The sequence below is a fragment of the Podarcis gaigeae genome (assembly GCF_964106915.1).
Source record: "Podarcis gaigeae genome assembly, chromosome: Z".
In the NCBI taxonomy this organism is placed as follows: Eukaryota; Metazoa; Chordata; class Lepidosauria; order Squamata; family Lacertidae; genus Podarcis; species Podarcis gaigeae.
In genome coordinates, this window is record NC_139691.1 from 27763686 (window position 1) to 27785902 (window position 22217).

Here is a 22217-nt window from a genome sequence, read left to right on the forward strand (position 1 = left end):
TTGAGGAAGGGGGGGGGGTGCCTTCTCTGGTGAAATAGAATTTTCTCTTGAAATCATAGAATGGGAAATCAGGGATCAGAAATAGATCATGAACACCATCTTTGATAGGCTTTTGAGAAATTGATTGATATGCAAGGCCACAATATCACTCAAGTTTTGTTTTGTTTTGAAAAAGCAGATATTTAAAGTTATTTATCTTAATATTACCACTTTCTAGATATTCTCTGTCTTTTCATTATGCATTATATTCTGAAACACATTTGCATCCTATGTTTATTTTTATTTTATATAGACAGGATGCTGTAGCATGCCTTCCATATGAATGCTAAATCATTTTTTGCTAATATATTGGGTCATTTTATCAACAACAAGAAAGGGCCCAATGAGGAATTAAAGTACAGTCCCCAATTTGTGCTATGCATGCCCAATTACTGTAAGAAAAGTTCAAGAAGGTCCCTACTATTTTTGAAATTACAACATGATCTAATTCTCGTTCTGAAAATATTTTCATAGGTTTGTGATGGAACTGTGCACAAACAACAACAAAAACCTGCTCTATTCTTCATACTGTCAGTTGATTGCTGAGTATTTCATGGAAGTAAACAACTGTACCACTTGTTGCAGAAAGCTTCCAATTAGAGACTTTTAGGCAAATATCTCACTAATTAGGACTAATTAGGCATTCCTCGCCCTATTTTTCATGCAAGCCAGCAGTGGTTTCCAATTAGAACTCTAACAGATTTGGGCTGCAATCCTCTATCCACTTACCCAAGAGTAAGACTGACCAATCACCCTCAGTGTGATTTATTTCCGAGTAGATATTTCTTCATCCATACATAAACCAACACATTTGTCTAATCCTCTTCAAGTCATTCAAGTTGAAGACCCTCGGAACACCCTGCAGTGATAAATTCCAGAGCTCATATTCCAAAATTGAGCTTCGTTGGAAAACTCCGGGTTCTAGTGTTAAGAATAAGTGTTTAGAATGAGGCTACTACTAAGCTCATCCCCGGTGTTTTGAAAATTGCATTATCACATTCTCAAATTTCTTGCCTTTTCCTTCCTTCCATTGTTTATAAGTTTCCCACCAGGTGCCCTGTGCAAGGCCAAAATTTGATGCCTGTAGGAGAGGGTCTGGGCTTTGGCGTAGAGGTGTGAGGCTCTGGCAGGGTTCTAGAGCCCTTCTATTTCCTTTCCAAAGCAGAGTACGCACTAACTAGGCTTTGGGAAGGAAGCAGAAAGGCGCCCTGCCCAGTTGGCCTCTGTGCCCTGGGGGGGGGGGCAGTTACACTGCCCTAAATCCACCTCTATACCCACCATTTGAAAATATTGTAGCAGTGTACAACAACATCAAAAAAAGGATTGAAATAATTAAAGAGCTAAAACAAAAAAAAAATAAATCCATTTGCAAAGCTTATAGGAACCATATCTAACAATGCTGTCCTGTAAAATCCTGGTTGGGGGAAAAAGGATGTCCTACCTGAATTTCCAAGGAGAGTGTATTCCAAAGTAATGGATAGAATCACACTAAATATACTTCCTGGACATGTGGCCCCCACAAGAGGGTCTCACTTTGTGATCAAAGGCTTTGAGTAAGAAGCTGTGGGAAGCTGTGGTTATATTCTTTTCTCTGCAGGCAGTGCATAAACAGGTTTATTGCTGTGGGATTCTTTATTTTTATTTTTGCAATGATGACCTCATATTAATATTCAAGGAGAGCTGGTTCTTCAGATGCCTACTAGGACAAGAGCTTTTGCCAGACAAATAATTACATGGCATGGTCAGGGAGAATCAATAAACACTGTGCAATTTTACAATTAAGCCTCTTGTCTGAGACAGAGTATGCCCATCATTTCAGCTCTTTAGCAGTTTGAAAAGCTATCATAAAACAATTAATACCTAGGAAAAATAGCAACTAGATTTTATGCAAGCAAGAAGCAAGTTGTTGTTTTTGTTGTGGTGTTTGTGGGATATCTCCTGCCTTACATTGTGATTTATCCCTCAGTCAGAGATAACATCAAGTATCATACCATGTTTGTGTGGGGGTCATACTGTTCATAACAGTGGCTATCAATGCTGGAACACTTGCCCAGATACACCCTATGTTGCACAACTGCATAAAAAGGTGTGTTGTGGTCATTTAAAAAGTGTATCTTGCTTTTCATCTTCCCAGGAGCCTATAAAGTAAAAATGACATAAAAGTGCACAGCCCTCCACTTCCTTTGGTGCACTTCTCACCCCCACCACCAGCCGAGAAAGAATGAATAAGTGATGGATAAATGATTGAAGAGAGAGGATGACTGTGGTTCATTTGGATGAATGAATAAGTGTGTATGATGAAGATGATGATTTATTATGCCTCCCATCTGATTGGGTTGCCCCAGCGATTTTGGGTGGTTCCCAACAAAAAGTAGTAATAGCAAAATACAACATCACACACTAAAAACTTCCCTTCAGGTATCTTTAAAAAATCACATAGCTGTTTATCTGCATGACATCTGTTGGGAAGGCATTGCATAGGGCAGGTGCAACTACCAAAAAGGCCCTCTGCCTGGTATGAATGTACATTTGTGTGAGAGAAAGAGACAAAATATTGTATGGATGATTAATGAAAGGGAGGCAGGGAGAGAAGGAGTGTACCATTCATATATTTTTTGCTTTGACCCCGTCCATTGCCATCAGTATGTTGCCCCTGACCACTTTTGGCCAAGGCAAGAGTGAGGAATTTCCTTATTTTGCACATGAGGCCATTTATGCCACATCATGCCCACCTGCCCTACACCTGATGCTATATGTGGAGCAGGCAGAGAAACGTCTGAGCAAAAAAAGGGTTGAGGCACCACTGATCAGCTAATCAACACAGTGCATGAGACCCAGGTTGTAGTAGAGTTTCTGAGTTGGAGGATGGCAGGGACAGAGGTTTCTGAGACCATATTGATACTGGATGAGTGGCTAGTTGATTCAAAATGGACTCCTGTCCCTTACAGTTGTATACAAAAACACAGTCAATATTTAACTTCTAGGCCTTGAAGTCAGAGTATAATGGCAATTGCTTTCATGCCCTAGACTCACAGAGGAAGTGGGTAATGGAAGATGAGCGTGATCAGTCTCCTTCTCCCAGCTGGCTGTGAGGTTGCATTGTGTGACCCAGAAATTGCAGGCAGATCCTCCATTGCTTTATTACTGCATAGCTCACTCTGGCATGTATTTCTCAATTGCCCAGTCATCCCATCTAAGAACTGGTTCTGCCTACTGGCTTTAAGCGTGTGAATGAAGCCTTCGAAGATACACAAGCTCCCTCCACCCTAAAACAAAAACAAAACACCCCAACCCTCACTAATATGTTCTCTGCTTTTCTGGACCCATTACTCTACCTCTGTATTTTCCTGTTGTGGCTCAAGGGAGATTCAGGAAAAGAAGAGATTTGTATTGCAGAAAGAATAAATCCCCTCCTTTCACACTGCAGCCCTGATCCAAAATGTAGGGTCAGGGTGGCTATGTGTTATAGTTTACAGTAAGGATGAACAAAGCTGTCCATTACAGTTTCTCTTATTCTTATGCTCAGTTTTCCACATTCCTGCATCTGTTTGTTAATATTTCTTTCATGAGAACTCAGCATCTTGGTGGACATTTATCCTAAACAAATCATATTTTTTCTGTACAATTTTCCCTAATAAAATGCATTTATGTAGGTTGTTTTCATCAATGTATAGATTTTTATGAGCTTCCCCCCTAATTTACATACCCACTTTTAATTGGTGAATTGCATCACAAAATCTGGCATCATGTGAATTTCAAAGGCTAACTGCATTTCAGTTTGTGTATTATTTCGAGCAATGAGATTTACATGGGTTCATATTAAAATGCCAGCCAAATGAGATTTTTCTCCCATCCCTAGTTCACAGAGGACAATCCTCTATTTGAAGGGTGGTTGGAGGACTGTTCATCATTTGAAGATATCCTCTGTTTGATGGGCTGCCCAATACAGATAAAATGATGGATGATGAGAATGTAGCCTACAGGGGCCTTGATGTTGCCCATCAACAGTGAGCCTCGGGACAGCAAACTTAGTAGACATATTTGGTCACAGTGCTCCCCAATGTGGTGAGATATATTGCATCTCCATATGCATTATTGTATATATTTCTAGATTTTATCTATACATGTAAATCAGCATATGCAAGGCTTATGCAAATCTGCATCTACTTTGTTCTGGTTATTGTTTTTGAGGCATGAAAGTGACCATCCTAAATTCACCTCCCCTCCCTCAGCCACTGGAGCCAACTCCAGGGGGCCGTGGGTGATTCAACACTCACAAAAATATATTTGCTGGGGCTGGGCCTCCTCAAAGTCAGTGGGCAAAGTTGAAGCACTTTGTTGCGGGTAGCCACAATATTCAGTGCAAGATGGCACCTGTGCCCTCAGCTGATTTTAGGAAAAGAAATAATGGGCCCAGTTTAACTAATGTGGTGCATTAGTCGAAGCACTCCCATAAATATAATGGGGTTTTTTCTCTGTCTCCTGCTCCCACCTCCCCCAAATTCATTCTGGAGAGACAGGAGGAGAAGGGAGGTTGTTGTTGTTTTCCATCTGGTAAGTCATCTCACCCTCTCTTGTGGGCACCAGTGCAGACTGGCATTCCCCCCCCCCACTGGAATCCGACATGGGAAGTCCCGGGGACTGTTTCCCAAGGAAAGGAAGTGTCTGGGCTGAGCTTGTTGCCTCGGTAATTGGTCCCACCTGCTAGCCTAATCAGCGAATCACAAGAGGTCACGGGCCACCAGGGAGTGGGCTTAGCCAGCCTCTCCATATATTACATAGGCATGTGGAACGATCAGGTTAGCAAGATGTTGAATTCCACCCATGTATATTAAGATATTGAGGTATGGGCAAGCTGCATAAAGTGAAGCTTGGCCCTAAACCACCATCCAAGTAAGTAATCTCTCCTCCTTGAGCACCACCAGAGACAAATACAGTATTTTGCTGCTACTGCTGTCATAAATCATTTAATAAATCGTATGTCCAAACATACAGACACGCCTGCAGCTAGAGAAACCATGTTATTTCTCCTCCATGCAGTGAGGCCTGATAAGGCAGGTAAGAAACAGCTGGGGAGAGATGCAGCTGTGGACAGTGAGACATCAAAGTTTCTTGTAACCGAGCGGGAAGTGAAAGCATGAGACAAAAAAAGGGCCTTGTTAGGATATTCCTCTCACGGAGCTGTGGCTTACAGAGTGGTTTAACAGTGTGTATCTCTTCCCAGGGAAATCTGGGAATGGTAGCTCTGAGAGAGGAACAGGGGTACCTTAATGACTCTCAGCAGTCTGAACAAACTACACTTCCCAGGATTCTTTGGGGGTTGTTAGAGGGATGCAGTTTGAAGTGGCATGATAATGCTTTAAATGTATAGTGCAGATGGGTCCACCATTGAACCAAAGCACAGAAGGCAGAAGATGCTGGGAAGGAACATGAGGGGCTGGCAGGGTACAGGTTGAGGTGTGACGCCTCAGACTATATCCAACAAGAAACTGCTGGAGCACATTCATGTTAATATCCTGTGTCTAAGAAGCAATCGTAAACTGAACTGTTCAGTGGTTGTCGCTACAGGAAGAAAGGTACTCACAACATGGACACCAGACCTTTTGAAATAGCCCTGCCCATGGAACAGCTTGTTACAAGATCTTGTTCCCCAGTGAGTATAAATGTGGTGGCAATTTTGCAGAACAAACCCCTGAGAGTACAAATCCCCCCCCCCCCCAAACACACCTCACCCCACCAACTACCACAAGGAGAAATAAATCTCCACAGCAACCTGCATTATTAACTACTCGAGCACCCATACATTAGATGAACTCTGGGTCTAGGCCTGCTTTAATGTAGCCACTGTAACCTGAATAGAATGAGGGATGGTTGTGTGAAGCCACGAGGGAGCTCCTTTTTTAGATGTTAGAGCCATAGGTCACTGAATGGGTTAATTGCACCCACTTATCTTTTTAAGGCTGAGCTATGATGTTTAGACTAAACCCCTTTAAAGCATTTAATCCCTGACAACTGGTGTTACAGCATTTAGTTTCTAAATGTACAAGGGCTATCAAATTTTATGGTATAACAAAATTAAGGTGTTACGACTAGCAGTGGGAACATACCTATTTTTACCTCTCTAAACTATAAATACTTAAGGTAAAGCCAGGACTGAAGAATGTTTCCAAACCTATAAAAAAGTAGCTCCTAATTTCACGTTTCAGAATAGAATAGGGAGTGTTATGCTGCAGTATTTTAGAACTACACAGTGCTTTTTTATTTTAAAGCCTTTGGCTGTTCATTTTGCATATGGCTCAGATGCTTAAATCCTCCTTAACGTCAGCTGAAGTGCATGCAGGACTTCAGTGTGTGAGTTTAGTACCTTATACAGGCCTAAATGTATAGTCTCAGGTTCTGTCAGGAGCTCGGTCCTGTTATTATGCAACTGAATGTTTCCTCGTAATCTGGAGGACAGAAAAATGAGAATGGGCCTTTTCTGCAGTGGCTCCATGCTTGTGAGATGCTGTCCCCAGGGAGGCTCATCTGGCACCTTCATTACATATCTTTAAGCACTCGACAAAACATTCGTCTTCTCCTAGGCCTTTGGCTAATTAAACAATCCATGGTCTTTTAAACTAGGGTGGGGTATTGTTTTTGTTTGCTACTATGATATGTATTTTTTATGTTTTTATATTGCAAACCACCCAGGAACATCAAGCAGATAAAGTCCTCACCGCAGCGAACACCATAGAGAATGATTACCATTCATGTCTATGGGAAAACATAAGGTCCTGTTTTTCCATGCAACAGTGCAGTGGGGGAAAAACATCTGTTAAGAACATGCCCCATATTCTATTCTGTGATCAATGGGGTGAACCTGCCCATGGAACCAACATAAGAGGGCAGATGGTTGGGGGCTGGAAAATTGGCAGGCTTATACTGTGACGTACCATCCTACCCACCCTAATGGGCCAGGCTTCACTGACTGCACCCACTCCCAACCTCCACATTGTTGGTGTAATGTGAACAATGGCTTCTTCCATGTCTTGCATTGGCATATCTCCCACCTCTGGATGTTCAGAGATTGAGTGTAGGATTTTCTGGGTCATTCACCCTCCCATTGGTTGAAGGATGTAGAGACTGGTGTAATAGTCTCTAGGGCATTGCTTTCCTTATGGTCCTGTTTGCATGTCGTGTTGTCTTCTTGTCCTGTCATGTCTATCCTGTTTGCTGCCGGGGGCTGGGAAACTGTTTTAACTGAGAAGAGCATGGGAGTTTAGCATTGTAATTTCACGTGGATTAATTTTGGGGCAGAATCCCAGCATAAGGTTCTTTCCTGTCATTTAAAATTTGGTGTGACCTGGTGTTCCACAGTTCCATAAAGCAACAAATGTTGCTGTGTAAAAGGAACAATAAGATATTGAGACAGAAGCACTGGCTTCTGTGTGCTGGTCCTTCATACCCATGAGTAACCCCAGAAGAAAAGCATGGTAACGCTCTAAACTACATGTCTGAATGCAGCCTTAGTCACTTTAATTATTATTTTTAAGGGTCGACTCTGAGTAAAACATAGCTGATTGCCTCTCAAGGTCCCCAAGAGCACATACAGAATCTATGCACTTGGAGGTTGTGGCAGTGGCGTAGTGTGGGGGGTGCAGGGGGGCCGGCCGCACCGGGCGCAACATCTGGGGGTTAGGGTTAGGGGGCGCAAATCCACGGGTTAGGGGGCGCAAATTACTTGCCTTGCCCCGGGTGCTGACAACCCACGCTACGCCACTGGGTTGTGGGGAGGGGGGCACAACAAGTGTGGTGCTTCTCTCTCCCCCCCCACCCAATGCTTTTGGTGAACCTGATATTTCCTTATGAAAATGGCTATGACATAAGCAAAAAAGAAACCAGCAGAGTTAGTGATATAGCTTCTAGATTGGACCTAGCAGGAAACACCACAATCATACTTCTTCTTCTTCTTTTAAATCTTTCTGTACTTTTACAAGTACTTGTAATTGACAGTGTGCTTCAGCCCCAGCTGTGTTGTGCAGTTTAACATCATGAAGGCTTTCAATTTCCTTTAACTTTCTAATATGTTCCAAAGTCACTTTTTCTTAGGTTCTTGGCATAACCAGTCTTCTTTGAATTATTATAGAACAAACAGCAAGTGGCAGGCAATTCGGAAGAAATTATGTGGTGTTTGAGAATTTAAAAGACCTTTTGCATTTCCTTCTTGCAAATTTGCAAAAAGGAAAAGGCAAGTGAGGGACTAGAAATGAAACTTTAATGTGGATATGATATGTGCCCTTTGCCACTTGATGGAACTTCTGCTGTGCATTTGCACAGAGTCATAATATCTCTGAACAGAAGAAAAGCCTTCACAATTAATATACCAGAACTATATATCAACATTCTGCATTTACATTGAATAGGCAAAAAGGGGAGAAAGAACTGCTGTTAGCTCTTTTTATCATTCTATTTCAACAAGATGCTGGTGAATGCTTATTTGCATAATCTCATTCTTTTTATTTTCTATAGAAAAATACTGTGTGTTCCATAAAACTGTGCACCAAGTAACCGCCCCCCACAATGCACCCTTGATCATATTTGTCAAACTCCTCTGCATACATCTTAGCTTGTCAATATCCTTCTTAAATTGTGGTCCCCAGAACTGGACACAGTACTCCATATGCTGTCTGACCAAGGTAGAGTAGAATGATGCTATTACTTTCCTTGATTGGGATGCTATACTTCTATTGATGCTGCCTAGAATAGTGTCAGGGAACTGCCATCGGAAGGACAGGTGGTGGACAGGCTCCAGGAGAATAGGAGAGACTCTGCAGCAGAAGAAGGAACCAGCAGGGGGAGTGCAGGAGTTACAGCGGAGGGGAGGCTCTGGGATACTTCTAGTGAGAATAGTGAAGAGGGAACAAGACCCCCCTTAGGAACTCCCACCCTTCGCCGGAAACTGTCACGCAGAGAGTCACGAAGGCGCATGTCCGTCAAACAGCTTTTATGTTGGCGTAAGTTCCGTAGACGCCCACTGTCAGATTCTACCAGCGACTGATGGAGCCATGCTTTGGGGGCTCCGTTAGTGCCTCGGTTTGGATGACCAGCCAAACCCCAGAGGGATCAAGCTTTTACGCACAAGCAGCTCATTATCCTATCACAGCAATCTGACAGTCTCTGAAAGCAGCTTGTGCAAGCAGAGGGCATCATGAGTGAACCAGCAGGAACCGGAGCAGCTGGAGCGGGAGCAGGTCCAAGCCTGGAAGAAAGATACAGGGCGTTGGAGGTCCAGCTCGCGCTGCAAACAGCGAGGCTCGAGGAGAGGAGGGCTCAAGATGCGGATAAGGGGAAAACCACCCCACTTGCCAGAAGGGTGCCTGGATTGGTGCAGAAATTTGGGGGGGATCCCAGGAACTATCAAGCCTTTAGGACAGAAATGCAATATGCTCTCAATCTACTGTTTGATGACTTCCCCGATGAGAACTCTAGAGTGGCGTACGTGATTGGCCATCTAGAGGGAGGGGCGAAGGACTGGGTTCGGCCCCTGATGGCAGCCAATAATGAAATCTTAAAGGACACAATGAAGTTTTTTCGCGCCATGGACTTGATGTTTTCCAGCGAGATTGAGCAGGGGGTGGTGCACAGGCAGTTAATGGCGTGTAAACAGGGGAGCCGATCTGTACGTGAGTACTGGACTGAGTTCACCATGCTGATTCATAGACTGGGGTGGGACCTTGCTAGTGAACCTATTCAAATGCTGTTTGAAGAAGGTCTCTCTCCGGCAGTGAAAGATGAACTTTCCCGGGCGCCTAGGGCGGAGTCTATGGATCAGCTGACTAAATCAGCGCTGTCCATAGGAGCACGCCAGGAAGCTAGAGCTATGGAAAAGCGGGAAGGAAAGGGGGAACGTTGGAAGGACTTCCGCATTCCAGAGATTCCGGAGCAGCCTTTCCCGCCAGCAGAGCCGATGGAACTTGGAACAGCGCGCGCGCGCGCAGTTTCAAACACCAGTGAAGGGCGGAAGAAGGAGGGAAAGAGCGGCAAGAGATGTTATCTCTGCCAACAGCCAGGTCACTTTGCCAGAGTCTGTCCGCAAAGGAAGGAATGGCAAGGGATGGCGGGAACTGTTGGGGGGAAGGAGGAGGAAGAAATCAAGGAGCAAGTAAAAGCCAACGCCTGGCTGCCAACATCAGGGCACAGCAGCCAGGCCAGGGAGTAGTGAACGTGCCCACGCCGGAACCTCCAAGACCAGCGCTTGTGATAGAGGTGTTGCTGGAACTGGCAAACGGACACCCACTAAAGATAAAAGCGCTATTGGATTCAGGTAGCTCATGTAATTTCATGAGTAAGGAGTTTGCAGCGGAACACCAGATACAGACTATCCCATTAAGTAAGCCTTTGCAGGTTACCACGATTGATGGGAGGGAGCTGTTGGGAGGAGAAGTGAGCCAACAGACTGTACCAATGATAATGAGGGTGGCACGACACACAGAACTGATAGCGTTTAACGTAGCCACCTTGGGAGGAGCTCCTATTATCTTGGGAATGAGCTGGCTGGCACTACACGATCCGCTAGTAGGCTGGCATCAGAGAGTGGTTTCCTTTGGATCAGCACATTGCCTAGAACACTGCAAGGAGGGAGAGGGTCAGGCAGGCGCCAGGGCCACTCTAGCAGGGATGGAAGTGATGGACAAGGGGAAGGTGCCACCACAATACGCTGACTTGATTGACGTATTCAGCGAAAAAGAAGCAGATAAACTGCCCCCGCACAGACCCTTTGACTGTCAAATTACCTTACTCCCAGGAGCACAATTGCCAGTGGGCAAGCTGTATGCAATGTCAGACAGTGAGATGCAGGAGTTAAGGGAGTTCATTGACAAGAATCTCAAACGAGGTTTCATCAGAGAGTCACGAGCGGTGGGGGGCAGCCCAGTGTTCTTTGTGGACAAAAAAAACACGGGTAAACCCAGGCTTGTATGTGATTTCAGGGCCCTAAATGCAGTGTCAGAACCAGTGACTTTCCCTATGCCTAGAATTGATGACATTCTGACACGGGTGAGAAAAGGGAAAATTTTTACCAAGCTGGACCTTAGGGGGGCATATAACTTGATACGTGTGAGAAAGGGGGATGAGTGGAAGACCACTATGTTCACCCCCTTGGGGGCTTTTGAGTACCTGGTTATGCCTTTCGGATTACAAGCGGGCTCCGCCTGTTTTCAATCATTCATGAATCACGTCCTGGGGCCATTGCTCTACAAGAACTGCATAGCGTTCTTAGATGACGTCCTGGTGTACTCAGAGAATGAGGAGCAGCATGTGCGAGATGTAAGAGAGGTACTGAGCAAACTGCGAGAAAACCGGCTGTGGGTGAAACTGGAGAAGTGTCAGTTTCATACCAGGGAGGTGGAATTCCTGGGGTACCGGTTGTCTGACAAGGGATTGGCCATGGATCCCAGCAAGGTTCAAGCGGTACTGGAATGGAAAACACCAAAGACCAAGAAGGACGTGCAAAGGTTCCTGGGCTTCGGAAACTTCTATAGGAAGTTCATCAAAAACTTTGCCCATTTAACAGCGCCCATCACGGATTGTCTTAGTAGCAAAAAGAAATTTGTTTGGACGGAAGAAGTGCAGCAGGCGTTCGAACGCCTAAAGCAGGCGTTTGCGTCGGAAGAGCAACTTCTGCACGTGGATCTACAACAACCAATGAGAGTGGAGGCTGACACGTCAGACCGAGCGGTGGGGGCCGTGCTTCTCCAGCCGGGAAAAGATATGTCTGAATGGAGACCGTGTGCATTCTTCTCGCAGAAGTTCAACAAATCCGAGAGGAACTACACAGTATACGACCGAGAACTGCTCGCCATTCATGAAGCATTCCGGAAATGGCGGCACTTGCTGATTGGGGCGCAGCACAAAGTTCAAGTCCGAACTGACCACAAAAATCTGGAATACTGGAGAACAGCCCGAGTGCTGAACCAGAGACAAGTGCGATGGGCCCAGGAGTTCTCCAAGTTCCACTTTGAGATTCGTTACGTGCCAGGCTCCGAGAACGTGAGGGCGGACGCTCTTTCCAGGAAACCTGAGTACTTAGAGGGGGAGGGAGCGCCTGAGGCAAGGCATGTAATCCCTGAAGACCGCTGGGTGTGTGGGGCGGCATTGGTGGGGCAGAGGGAACTGATAGAGGGTACTGAGAACGATGAATACGCCCAAGAGAAACTCAGAGAACTCAGGAGGACAGAGGAGAACACAGGGGGGTTTGAAGAAAAGAACGGGGCGTTGTATTACAAAGGGGCACTGTACATACCCGATGGGGAACTGAGGGGCAGAGTACTCAAGCAGTTGCATGACAGCCCCACAGCGGGACATTTTGGACAGCACAAAACCATGTGGTTGGTTACCAGGGAGTTTTGGTGGCCCAAGGTGAGGGAGGACGTACGGGAATATGTCAGGGGTTGCGACAGGTGCCAGCGAGCGAAAGGAGAGAGGGTGGCGCCAGCGGGGCTATTACAACCCTTACCCACGCCAGAAAGGCCATGGGAGGCAGTATCCATAGATTTTATGACGGACCTGCCAAAATCCAAAGGCAAAACAGCTGTCATGGTGGTGGTAGATCTATTAACCAAAATGTGTCATTTTATAGCTTGTTCACATGTGGTCACAGCGGAGGAAACCGCCAAGTTGTTTGTAGAACATATTTTCAGGTTGCATGGCGCCCCCTTGAGGGTGGTCAGCGACAGAGGGAAACAATTTACTTCCAGGTTCTGGAGGAAACTTATGAGCTTACTGCACGTAGAACTCAATTTCTCTACTGCCCGGCACCCAGAAACAAATGGGCAAGCGGAAAGGGCAAACGGGATTTTACAACAATACCTGAGGTGTTATGTAAAAGACAGAGAAAATGATTGGGTAGATAAGTTACCTCTAGCAGAATTTGCCTACAACAACGCGGAGAACGTGTCCACAGGGATGAGTCCTTTTCTGGCAAATTATGGGTGTCATCCCCGGGCATTCCCAGGAGAGGGAGGGGAGAGGTGGAGCGTGCCGGCGGCGGAACATTTTTTTGAAGAGATGGAAGCGATCCACCGTCAGCTTCAACTTAACTTAGAGAAAGCCAAGGAAGAATATAAGAAGCAAGCAGAAAGAAATAGGAGGGAAGGTGAAACTATAAGGGTGGGAGACCGGGTGTGGTTGTCCGCCCAAGGACTACCGTTCAAGGGCGGGAGTAAGAAATTGAGACCCAAAAGATTGGGACCCTTTGAGGTCATACAGCAGGTCAACCCAGTAGCATTCAAACTCAGACTGCCCAGTCACATGAAATTACACCCAGTATTTCACAGGTCATTACTGTCGCCGTACCGAGAGGGACGTGAGTGGGGGGAGCGTGAGAGAGAGGCCACCCAAACGCCTGTGATAGAAGAGAGAGAACGCGACATGAACGTGGCAGGAATCATTGATTCCAGGTGGAAGGGGAATCAGGTGGAATATCTGGTAGAATGGGAGGGGGAAGTAGAGTCGGAAAACACTTGGGTACCAGCAGAGGTAGTCAATGACGAGGTTTTAATAGAAACATTTCATCAGCGTTTCCCAAAAAAACCGCAACCCGTGGCACGATTTAGAAGGGAGCACTTTGGGACCACCGATGAGGAAGGAGAGTTTGAAGGGTTCCCAGAGTCAGGGGTGGGTGAGGAAGCCGTCTCCGACGAAGAAGAGGAAGACGGGGAGAGAGACGGTACGCCGTGGCTAGAAGTGTTTGAATCCTCGGATGACGAGGAGAGCTCCTTCAGGGGCTTTCCGCCCTCACCGCCAGTGGGAGAGGAGGCGGGGGGGTGAAGGGGGCCCTGGGGGGGAGGTGGATGTCAGGGAACTGCCATCGGAAGGACAGGTGGTGGACAGGCTCCAGGAGAATAGGAGAGACTCTGCAGCAGAAGAAGGAACCAGCAGGGGGAGTGCAGGAGTTACAGCGGAGGGGAGGCTCTGGGATACTTCTAGTGAGAATAGTGAAGAGGGAACAAGACCCCCCTTAGGAACTCCCACCCTTCGCCGGAAACTGTCACGCAGAGAGTCACGAAGGCGCATGTCCGTCAAACAGCTTTTATGTTGGCGTAAGTTCCGTAGACGCCCACTGTCAGATTCTACCAGCGACTGATGGAGCCATGCTTTGGGGGCTCCGTTAGTGCCTCGTTTTGGATGACCAGCCAAACCCCAGAGGGATCAAGCTTTTACGCACAAGCAGCTCATTATCCTATCACAAATAGCATTAGCCTTTTTTGCTGCTTCTTCACACTGCTGACTCATTTTAAGCTTGTAGTCTACTAAGATTCCATTTGCATACTAGATGTCTCCTATCTTATACAGTGGTAGCTCGGGTTAAGTACTTAATTCGTTCCAGAGGTTCGTTCTTAACCTGAAACTGTTCTTAACCTGAAGCACCACTTTAGCTAATGGGGCCTCCCGCTGCCACTGTGCTGCCAGAGCACGATTTCTGTTCTCATCCTAAAGCAAAGTTCTTAACCTGAAGCACTATTTCTGGGTTAGCGGAGTCTGTAACCTGAAGCGTATGTAACCTGAAGCGTATGTAACCTGAGGTACCACTGTAGTTGTGCAGCTGGCTATTCCTGACTAAGCTTACCTTTGTCCCTATTAAAATTCATTTTGTTAGTTTGGGCCCAGTTCGCCAATCTGTTAAGGTCATTTTGAAGGTCATTTGTTAGTTAAGGTCCCAATTCTGTCTTCCGTGCATTAGCTACCCCTCCCAGCTTGGTGCCATCTGTAAATTGGGTGATCATCCACTAAATTTCCTTCATCCAGGTTGTTTATAAAGACATTGAGCAACAATGGGCCCAGGACAGAACCCTTTGCCATCCCACTGATGATGAGGAACCATTTGTGAGCACTCTTTGGGTTCAGTCAGCCAACCCAGCTACAAACCCACCTAACACTTGTCTCATCCAGCCCACACTTTATCAGCTTCTCTGAAAGAATATCAAGGGGGATTTTGTCAAAAGCCTAACCGAAATCACAGCAATCCCCTAATCCACCAAGGTTGTAGCTCTATAAAAGAAAAAAGTTTTTGAGAAACCCATGCTGAGTCTGAGTAATCGCAGCATCCTTTTCTAAGTGCTTGCAGAGTGTTTATCTGATGCAGGGCCCTTCCTAGTATTGAGGTCAAGCAGACTGGTCCAGCAGACCTGGGTCTGCTTTGTTCCCCTTATTGAAGGTGGGGACAACATTTGCCCACCTTTGGTTTGCAGGGACCTCACCTGCTCTCCAAGAATTCTGAAAGATGATAGACAGAGGCTCTGAGATTACACCCGCTAGCTCCTTTAGTACCCTTGAGTGCAGCTCATCAGGTTCTAGAGATTTAAAACATGAGAAATGAAACTATTTGTAACAGTGTTTTACTGAAAATTAATGAAAATATAAATATTTTTAATAAACTGAAATTAAATGCAGCATGGCAATACAAGCAATGTGTCAACATATCTTTTTAGTGGTCACTCAAAAGCCTGGGCAAATATTTATTTATCCGGAGCATTTGTAACCCCCTCTTCAGCCAAAAAGGCTCCCAGAGCAGCTTATATAACAATCAAAACAAGACAGTCCCCACCTGAAGACATACAATCTAAAAAATATGGCACACAAGGCAAGGGGGACAAGGAAGGAAGAGGAAAATCAAAACTCCCAATTTCTAAATCATGAAATACTCACCAGTCACATTCATGCTTTCACCACAGATGCAGCTTATCAGCATTCCAACTCTCGTTCGGAAGCCAAGTTAACTCACATGCCCAACCACAACCCCAGTTGATCCAGCCTCTTCCCTAGGAGCAAGCCTAGGGAAGTAACTAATCGTCTTGGGGGAGTACCCTCTCCACACCCCATAGGAGCTTTGCCTGTGGCCAGTCTCACAGTTAAGTCAGTCCCTACATCATCCCTGCTTCTGAGTGTGCAGTGGTAGCCAAAGTCATTTTGGTCCCTGAGGTGCAATAGCAAACGGCATCCCACTCTTTACCTACCTGTCTAAGTCTATCAGCATAGTACAGTAGGCTTCTGACACAAGTTGTTCTGACACCTGAGATGGGATAGTGGTGCTGAGGAAACAAAAGTATTCTTCCCCCTGGAAGTAAAATTACAACAACAAATTGAGTTTTATTGACACCGCATATCAGTTGCCTAAGATGGCTGACTCTGCCTATTGTTAGAGCTGGCCCCAACAGACAGTACCCTCCTCCCAAGTCAAACTGCATGGCACCTCAAGGATGGTCAAGTCCAGAAAAGCCCACAAGTGCCTCTCCCTCGCCTGGCAGTAAAAATGCAGTGATTTTGCTTCCATTTTATGAAACCCCAAATTAGGTGGTTACGGGAGCCATATCACTCTGCCTGTTGGAAAGGCTGGTTTTGAAAGGGTATATTCAAAGAAACTCCCTGAATGATCTGTTATATATGCGCCTCAGGAATGATTCAGACTTTGAAGGAGAAAATTTCCCAGCTCATGCACCGTCACACAGCCACCCAAGCCTCCAAAGATGCTTCGGCGGCTGATCTTTTTACAGGGTGATCAAGTGGCTTTTATTGAGTTGAATACATTTGCTCACTCGGTTTTGGAGAGTCGTCCTTCATTTATTCTTTCCCTTTGGAAGTACTTTCGGGTGCAAATTGCTGCTATCTGAAGTCTTGAACTGAGAGGCTATTATTCTCCATGCTCAGATTAAATTAATTTTGAACAGTTTAATGCAGCATGTCCGAGCTTCAAGTCCAAGTGGTGTCAAATCTATTTCTCTGCTTTTTTAAGCTGCACCTTCAAGGGCAGTATGACTCATGCTGAAAGTATTCTAATGGATTTTGCTAAGCGTTATTATTTTTGTTTCATTTGCAAGCCATCAGGCAACAAATGATAATCATTTTCTTCGTGAATTTATAGAAAAGGAGGCATCATTCTGAGCCACTCCAAATAGGAATGTGTTTCATTTGCCTTGCTATTCAAATGAAATCTACAGGGAGTGGAACACAGACGCCATTGCAGCGAGATGTATTAAAAGCTAATGGGAAAAGATGAGGAACTTATGCTATGTTTTTGTTGTGCAAAGAAGGAAATACCTTAGGTGGAAGCCTGTGCAGTAAAATTAAGAGGTTTTTATTGGTGGGCTGTCTGGGTCTGGTGTACTGTATCAGGCATGAAAACCGTGGGGTCCACCAGATGGTGCTGAACTATAGTTCCCAACTACCCTAGCAAGCATGGCCTATTGTCAGGGATAATGGGGCTGCAGTCCAGGACCACAGTTCCCCTGTCCAATGAACTACATGGTTCATTGTTGTTCGCTGAGTTGCAAAGTCATCATTATCATCAACATCATCTCCAAAGCTTTCATAAATCTCCCTATTTATTCTCTGCAAGCTGAAGAAGGCTTTGGAACTCTCCATGAAGGAGGTTTCTCTCCCTGTCCATGGATGTTGCCAGCAGGCATCCTCTTTTTTAATTTACATAGGTATTTAGCCTACTGTTCTTTTCTTCTGCCCTGTGTTTTAATCTGTATTTTAATTTAATTATGTTTTTAAAAGCCTGTTTAAAAAAAACCTTTTAATCATCTCTTATCAGATTTTTATTATGTTTTTGCTTAATACATTGTGAGGACAAGTTATTTTCCATTATGGTTTTTTTTATTATTATTAAACGCCTTGAATATTCTTTATGCAATGGTTGAGTGTGCAGTGGAGGCTGTTCAGTTAGGATGGATGGGTTACTGCCCCACCAATCTCAGTTTTCCTTGAGCAGTGTTGTAGCTACAGAGATGGGGGTGGTGGTTGGTTTTTTGCCCTGGGTGAAGCCTCCAGACAGTGCCGGATTTACATATAAGCTAAACAAGCTATATGGAAATATAGCTTTAAAGGAAAAATTTAAAGGAAAAACAACAAGTGGATGTACATTTCCAAAATATAAGGTAAAAAACAAATACAATAAACCTACGTACAGCAACAGTGTTTTGTGTTGTGTAGGCTCCTGTGATGTAATTAATGTGCCCCGCCTGCTAAATAAAGGGCCCCATTACCTTCAGTTGCTTAGGGCCTCATCAAACCTAAATCCGGCCCTGCCTCTGGAGAAGCACCATTGAGGCTTCCAGCCTGTGTGTGTGCATGCAAATGCACATGTGTGGGGATGTGCCAAACTGGGTATTTGGTCCATGTGAAATAAAGCCTACTTTCGTCCCTGCCTTAAGACAGCCCCCACCTGCCTGCATTCTTACTTACCACTAGTCCAGTGTGTGTTCCTGGCTCTCAGCTTCCTGCTCCTTAAAGTCTCAGTTTAGCCCTTATAGAACTCAGCAGGAAGTAGGATGGAAACAAAACCAGAATTAGTTAACTATGTCAATAGCTCCACCTCTGACTATCATTGACTCCAGCCAGGGCTAAGGTGGGCGCCGTTGCTATTCTCAGAGAACAAGGGATGTGTTCATGGTGAGTTCCAGCACCTATTTTTCTAGAAAAATAGCACTGACTCTAGCTCCACCTACCACTGGCGTCCCTGATTGCTGCCGTACCTGTCTTAGGCTCATAGACTTCTTTTTTGTTGTGTTGCCAGGCACAGGGCTGCAATTTAAAGCTCCATGCTGTTGTTTTTTGTCCTGGTGCTTTCCCTGGGAAAACCCACATTTTACCTCTGATTGCCATTTGCTCTGATTCAGCAGTAAGACACAGGTTTTGTTGAAGAAAGCACTGAGACATAGAAAAAAGCATTGCTTGAACACAGAGCTTTAGAGCACGGACCTGTGCCTGGAAAGTGCAGTGCAAAAGGAAGTCTGCATGTGCCCAGAAGGAGCACCAATCACCACTGAGAGCCTGTAACCACATGCAGACACATAGCTTGCCATATCCACATAGACAGCTGATTACGTCACAAGTGTTGCCAGTCACTCATGTAGGAGTGAGATGCACACTTGCCCTCTATCTGCCCAACATGGCTCCCCAATCTGCAACATCAGCAGCTGTCCGTTCAGGGTTATAGGCCCAGATTCTGCAGTCAACTCAATGTGGTAGGTCAGATGGGTAGGCATGAAGGAAAGGCACAATATTGCTGCCACTCCCCTGCACATGCATGGGACTTACCAGGGAACATGTCATCCAATTTCGCCCAATTACATGCAACAATGAGGTTTCCAGCAGCCATAACCCTATCCCAGAAAGAGGTAGGCATCCCAATCTTATGTTCAGTTCTCCACATTTTAGCACAATTTTCTCCAAATGTACCCATTTTGCCTAATACACAAAATTTTTGCAATCCTGCTTTCCTTAACACAATGCCTTTTTTTGTATGTTCTTTTCCCTAATACTTGCATTTGTATGCCCTTATCACCCTAGTTTATGCAATTTAGTACACGTGACTTGGCTGGAGAACAGCATTGCAAAACTTGGAGGTAGGCATCCCAATCTTATGTTCAGTTCTCCACATTTTAGCACAATTTTCTCCAAATGTATCCATTTTGCCTAATACACAAAATTCTTGCAATCCTGCTTTTCCTAACACAATGCCTTTTTTTTTTTTTTTGGTATGTTCTCCCTAATACAGTGGTACCTCGGGTTACAGATGCTTCAGGTTACATATGCTTCAGGTTATAGACTCCGCTAATCCAGAAATAGTATCTCAGGTTAAGAACTTTGCTTCAAGATTAGAACAGAAATTGTGCGGTAGCGGCACAGCAGCAGCTGGAGGCCCCATTAGCTAAAGTGGTACCTCAGGTTAAGAATAGTTTCAGGTAAAGACAGACCTCCAGAACGAATTAAGTTCTTAACCCGAGGTACCACTGTACTTGCATTTGTATGCCCTTGTCACCCTAGTTTATTCATTTTAGTATACATGACTTGGCTGGAGAACTGCATTGCAAAATTTGGAAGAGTGTGAATTTTGAAGGTTAGTTGTTTTGGTTCGCATATTGTTTCAGTAAGTGAGAATTAGGCGGGTTCACCTTTAAATGCAAGCTGATTCAAAAAAACATTTTACATCCCTGGTTGTAGGTCATGACAATGTTTATTATGCAACTCAGGAGAAGAGCAGCAACAAAAATCAGGAAAAGGGAGCAACATGTTTTAGAGATTAGAGATTGAAGTGGAGTTGCTCATGATAAGGTGGTCTTCTTCCCATCCCCCAACCTTGGCACAAAAGCGTCAAGCATCGCTAGTTACCTTTTCTGATTGCTGTTCTAGCCTCACAGTTTTGCATCTTTACCTCTTTGCCTTTGAAAATTAACATCACTTATGTTATGGACCCAATAAGAGCCTTTTGACATTAATATCCTGGGGGTTGGAGGGAGAAGTCTTCATGTCAAGATCTGATTTAGCTTCACAATCAAGGGCATAAATCCAGTACTGATGTGAGTTAAAAGGCAGTGACTGGAAGCTGCGTCCTCAGCTCTTTTGTCATCTCAGGATAATAGACCATAAATAAGTGCCAATGTCAGCATCTGGGGTAGTCAATCCATTCTCTGCAATAAGTGGCTGAAGCTGCCGGCTTTGTGCTGCACTCACGTGGACTGTCTCAGTTCCCTCCACATGTGTGGTCAGCCAAGAATCAGGAAGGTAAGAACTAAAGATGTCTGAGAAATTTGACAAAAACAGGAGTAGAAATTGCCCATGATAGTCACATGTCAGTGGGTTGTACACAACAGTGGATGGAGCAACATTTATGTATCCATCCTCCATGCAGGCAAGCAAGAAGCATTATCAGAGTTTAAATGCACTTTCCAGCAAGGCACTCAGGGTGCAAAGCAAGACCAGTGAAGGGTGTGGCTTGGAGAGAGTTCAGATAGAGGGATCTGGGGGGCTGCATTTGCCTGAGGTTCCCCATCCATAACTTGGAGAACTAAAATTTAGTACATGTGTTGTCCAGTAATGTCTTGATCACTGAATACATTTGAAAATGCAGTTGTGCATTATGCCTAATAATAATAATAATAGTTTATTTATACCCCACCCATCTGGATGGGTTCCCCAGCCACTCTGAGTGGCTCCCAACAGATTATTAAAAGCACCGTAAAACTTCAAACATTAAAAACTTCCCTAAACAGGGCTGCCTTCAGATGTCTTCTAAAAGTCAGGTAGTTGTTTATTTCCTTGACATCTGATGGGAGGACATTCCACTAAAGGAATAGGCATACTTACACACACACCTATTTTTTGTGAATTGTTGCTTGACATCTTTGCAGAATAGATTTCCTGCAGCATAAGATTATAAAAAACCATAATAGGTGCTCTCATAAAATTAAAAGCAATTCAGAATCTGGTGTAGTTTTGTGCACAGTGGCCTGCAAAGTTCAGAGTCTCTGACAGTACAGGAAGGGGAGCATCTGGTTCATTCAAAAACAAATCCCTCTGGGCATTGGGTGAGTTCATATGTTGAGATTCTTCAAATACTGCTACTAAATCTACAGTCTCTCAAGCCTGTGCGGTGAATCAGATGGGAGAAAGACCGAATTCTTCAACACAGACTTTACCAATTTGTATGGAGGGATAGGTTTTTTAAAGGGGACTTTTGAAAAAAACCCTGATCACTTCCTCCCACCCCCCCAAAAAAATATTGTGAGGATGTTTGTTTTTAGAAATACATAAAATATTTTGGAAGACACATACGAATACTTAAGATAGTGTTTGTATCACTCTGTAATATTTGTTTTGCCTGTTGAGAGATAGCTCTGTTGCTTTAAGTTCTCATTAGATACATTGGATTGTATTCATTTGAAGAGGTCAACACACCCCACATCTGAACAATTGACAGTTCTGGTTCTGATACAAAGATTGCCAAGCTGTGCTGACCTGCACTTCCAGAGTAATGTGTGGATCAGAACTTACAGCTGTATCAACTAAGTCCTACACAGAGTAGCCCCAATGAAATTAATGAATATAAGTCAGGCATGCACATTTATTCCAGAGGGTCTACTCTGAGTTTACTGCATTTTCTAATGTTTTTCTCATACTGCAGTTCCTGTATACCTCCATGTTGCACAAAATTTCATTCACACCAGTAGGTACTGCAGTGTGAAAGGAAGATTAAATATCAGAATCCAGTCTCTGCTGAACAGCTGATAAGCAGAGAGATCGAGGAGAATCTCTCCCCCCACATTTCCCACTCCCCATAGTAGCTGTGATCCTGCAGGTTCTGAGTGAGGCTTTGCAAATACCTTTCCTAAAAATAAAAATAGAATAAAATAAACCTA

General features: G+C 44.7%; 2 long non-coding RNA genes across 2 annotated transcripts in view; one reads left to right on the forward strand and one right to left on the reverse strand.

Moving 5' to 3' along the window:
• LOC310837105 overlaps positions 1–16686 on the reverse strand; it is a 69504-nt gene extending 52818 nt beyond the window's left edge. The window contains exons 1-2 of the long non-coding RNA XR_014560432.1: positions 15724–16686; positions 15276–15368 (exon numbers count right to left, since the gene is read on the reverse strand). This is a non-coding gene — a long non-coding RNA (uncharacterized lncRNA). The remainder of the gene's footprint in view (positions 1–15275; positions 15369–15723) is intronic.
• LOC310836861 overlaps positions 1–22217 on the forward strand; it is a 193117-nt gene that overhangs the window by 131333 nt on the left and 39567 nt on the right. The window lies entirely within an intron of this gene.